Source organism: Notothenia coriiceps, unplaced genomic scaffold (genome assembly GCF_000735185.1).
Source record: "Notothenia coriiceps isolate Sejong01 unplaced genomic scaffold, NC01 NC01_scaffold00024413, whole genome shotgun sequence".
Lineage (NCBI taxonomy): Eukaryota > Metazoa > Chordata > Actinopteri > Perciformes > Nototheniidae > Notothenia > Notothenia coriiceps.
This window is the reverse complement of record NW_011357114.1, coordinates 49,491-54,337: the sequence shown is the minus strand read 5'-3', so window position 1 is coordinate 54,337 and position 4,847 is coordinate 49,491.

Genomic DNA, 4,847 nt, shown 5'->3' with positions numbered 1-4,847 from the left:
ATTATCCACTTCTCCAAAATCCTATTTTAATTCCCTTTCTTCACTACTACAGTTAGAATTAAAACACTAGATCGTATGGCAAACAGAATATCTCAGATCTATTTTCGACAACCTAAAGAGAAAAGCTTTCTGGGTTACCTTCTCCACAGCTCATCCACACGTGCAGACAAAGGGAATCCCGATGCCACCTGCGTGTTATTTTTGGCCGGAATAGAGCAGCTGTCACAACATCCAACAAATATTTTATTCCGTGTCAGCGTGTTTTCCTGCCATCCTCTGTTGGAGTGTGATTACTCCACAACTGCCCCAAACAAGCAGGGTAATCCTGAGTCGGATGTTGTTATTCACATAATGTTGCCCTGTCCACTTTTCTCGGAGATTAAGACAAACAAAGCTCGCGCGCTGATTAAACTGCTTCTTGTTGGTTTCAGTCGTAATCCGTTTCACCATGCACTTCCTTCCAGTATCGAGGTGCTTGTGTTTGTTCAGGCAGGTTGAAAGACTTTGCGTTTCAAACGCATCTCAAACTCGGTGATCTTCCTTCCTCCCTCCCAGCAGACGAGCAGTGTGGACCAATCGCAAGGCAGAAGGAGAGGAAGAGAGAGAGAGGCGCGCGCAGAGTTTCCCTCAGTCTGCTGTGGGACCAGCAAGAAGTCAAGTATTTGAACTGCTATCAGCAGCACACCAAAGACTCCATGAAACCATGAAGACAAATGTTATGGTTTTAATGTGTGTGTTGTACATTGTCTATGCGTTTGGTTTGTGAAGCACTTTGAGTTACTTTTGTGTATGACAAGTGCTATAAATAAAGTTTGATATGATTTGATCACTATAATTACAGGCAAAGATGGTTTGGACTGTCCATTTTGGATATATTGACATTCCTATCCTTATTTTAATAACGACAAAACATGATTTTATAATCTGATATTAATATATTAATTCAGCTAAATCAAGTTATAAATAGAGCAATGCCATGATTTTAATGAACAAACAGCCATATTTGCACCCTCGACTCTCTAGATTTCTTTTCATAAATCCTTCCTAGATATTACATTAATGTTGTGGTGAAAAATAGGTAGAAAGACTTTGAAATAATGAATTTGAAGTGATCTGGAGCTTGTGCAAAATCACTACATCTACTGTTACTTAATTCACGAGAAATCAGAATCAGGAAAATGTACATAACATTTTTGGGCACATAATGTGAAGATAATGTGGTTTAACAGATCAGTATCACCAGAGGTATTATTAACTATTTAACAACATGAACTCAGTGAATTCCCATAACCTACATTTTACATCTTACTCCTTTACAACTACCGCTGACTGCTGAAAGATTCCCATGTTGCATTAAATCATCATTATGTGAATAAAATGTATTGTGTTTTGCAATGGTAACATGTTCTATACAGTAAGTTCTCTTTAAGGTATTTGTCACTGAATTGAGTGCCTGCAGTACGTGAGTGTGTGTATGTGTATGTGTATGTGTATGTGTATGTGTATGAGTGAGTGAGTGAGTGAGTAAGTGAGTGAGTGCTTTGCTGCCTGTCGTTATTTCAATTGCTTCTTTCCAGGCAGCATAAACATATTGTGGTTGGAATTAGAGGGAGTCAGCCATCACATTATGTCTTTCCTTAACAAGCCAAGGTCTGATAGGTCAGCACTTATATTTACGAGAAGACCCAACTAACTGTGAGTGTAACACCTCCATCTCTCAATTGTCTGAATGAGTTATTAAAGGCCTAAGGGTTGCAATATTTTACTCAGACAAAGTGGACCAATGTCACAAAACTCATCCATAGATGGTATCATAGATGGAGTCTTAAGGAGTCCTAATTGAATGTCAGTACCTCACGGGCATTTTTTTCTCATAAATCCTTCCAGTGGTTTCAGTCAGATTCAGATCCCGTCCACACGGAGACGAAAATGAAAACGAACCGATGTCGATATCAAAAAAGTCTTCCGTCCACACTGAATCGGCTCAAGAAACGTGTCTGTCCAAACAACAGACGCTGTAGTAGCCTACATATGCCTGTAAGTGGCGCTGTACTTCCACCAAAAGCAGCGAAGAAGACCCCCGAGCATGGTTGCCTGGTTGCCCTTCAGTTTATTCTCCGGGGTGGATTTAGCAACATGTAGTTCATGTAGTGCTCCATGTCCACTTGTTGCTGATGGTTGTGGTAGAGGAGCTGTAGATTTTGCACTAACATCTGTTGCATGGTCAGTAGTGTCTGGAGCACAAACGCAACCCTGTGATCCGCCATTGTTGCTGTTGTCGGCGAAACACATCAGCAATGACGCGGGTGACGTGGGGGTGAGCAGTAGAGGTGGGGAGAGGCGGGGCCATGGCATCATCGTTATCAGGAAATTATCGTATAGGGCGTACCGTCCATACGATAAAGAACTATAGCGGATAACAACTGTTTTGTCTCCGTGTGGACGGGGTCACAGTTTCCCTTTTTTTTCTGCTTTGGAATTTCAACTGAGTCAATACTAGGTTTCGCAGCTGGATTTGGAAAGGCCGGATCGTATTTCTGAGTCAGACCCAGAATACATTTTGATGGGGAAATTGCCAGAAAAACAGCAATAAGTATGCAGGAAATTAACAAAACGGCCTGTTTAAAGCTGCTTTATTATAGGAGCAACTCTATCTGTTGATGTTTAAAACATTAAGAGTAATTGTTTTCTTGTGATCTGTGGCATGGGAAGTTTCAATGGCTACTGAAAAGGGATTTTGGTAAAATAATGATCCTACCCCAGACAGAAAAGACCTAACATCAACACTTTGTCGTGAGGAATAATGAAGTGAAACAAAATAGCATCTATCACTTACCAAGAGTTGGTCAGGTGCTTATTGATGTAGACGTCGGATCCTTTCAGCTTTCTTCCTTGAGAGTTATATTAGAAGATTGATACCCCTTTCCTGTGGATTACATATAAAGCTTTACAGCTAGCAGGGAACAACCTAAAGACTGAAAGAAGCAAGAGAGAACTAAATGTAAAAATTCCCCAAGTTTCCAATTAATCCTTTAAACATAAAACCCAAATAACAAAAAACGTTAATGATCCTCTTTTCTACGTTTATACGAAAAAACTAAATGAAGTTGTTCTGACAGCAGTGACTTATCCACTAGTATTGTGAGTGTACCACTGTGACATATCTCCTTGAAGCCAATAAGCCTGAGGTGTATTTGGTCTATTTTTCAAGTATAAGGAAACCCTTAGGAATAACAATCTTTCATCTTTCCAATCTGAGCTTCAGGGCATTCTTGAGAGAAAATACAACACAAATACCCACATGCTTTCTGCATATTTACACACAGCTGCACACACGAAGCTATTCAAACCATTGCTCCCTGCTGATGTAAGCTTTACAGTCATTGTAAAGCCAGTCTGAGTCTGTCCCATCAAGTACTGGTAATAAAGGAAAGGAGCGGAGAGAGGCCACACTATCTGAGAGTGAACATGTTATTACCATTCGCTATTGTGGTGGTACAACATATACACACACACACAAACAAACACACACACACACACACACTGATAAAATATTCAGCACCACCTCCACTGTGAAGGCACACATCTATCATACTGCTATGAATAAAGTCATAGAGTGAATAGATATGTTTACAGGAGATAAACACATTTATCTGGGATGTAAACATCACATCTATGTGACAAAAGATTGAGATGAAATTAATCTATTTAAATCTATTCATATTCCACCACTGAGCTTAATATTACTTGCACCTAAAGAGGAAAGAAAAGGATTACGTTGAGTTGTAAAAGGAACAAAACAGAAGTGATGCTTCTGAATGCAAATAAATGCAATCCCTTCCCCTGCAGTGGATTGACTCAATCTTACATTTAGACATCCTTGTATCGAGTTGAACTAAAATATCTCTAAATCATAATATGCAAATCTGATCTTGAGGCTATGCGGACTCTGCTACAGAGATTAAAATGCTTCCACTATAATACAACCAGTATTTTTTCAGGAAGTATCCACACTGGTTCTCATTTCAGGGACATAATTATTATTCTTACTGGCTTAAATGCTGTCAAAGACATAAGAATATAAATCCTCTATATGAATGAAATTATTCCACTCTGGGTGACCAGTCTTATTAGTTTAAGTGATAACACTGTGCACTCTTTACTTCTAATTGGAAGCAGACATTTGCCACTTGTGGTTGATTTTCCTTCAACCCCACAAGTCCCAATAGATTAGTTTGTTATGTGTTTTATTAATGATGTGTGTGACAAGTAAATTAACAATATGTGTGTATGTATATGACTGTGTCTGCGTATCGGTGTATTGTTTGTTGATATTTTCAACAGGGGGATTTACTTCTTAAGTGTCACAATCCTGATTAGGAAACATGCCATCTGGTTAGAATGGGGGGGGGTGCTCACACGCACATGGATATAACCATGCAAACACAAACACAAACACACACACACACACACACACACACACACACACACACACACACATACTCAATCTCCTCCTGCACTTTATATGTCGTAGCTGCTACATTGTACTACCTTTTGGTAAATGCTTCTATGCTGCTCATGCTCTTTCTGCATATCATGTATTTCTGTTTACCATGTATATAAATGTTATGTTCATAAATGTGGTATGTGACGGGACTACGGATGGAAATTAGCTCAAAGCTAAAATCTGGCTCATTTACATTTCAAAGCATTATTTTTGTTTAAAATGTTCATTAATGTGCATTGTCAAATAAACTATTAAATTTAAATTTAAAAACACACACACACACAAACACACACACACACACACACACACACACACACACACACACACACACACACACACA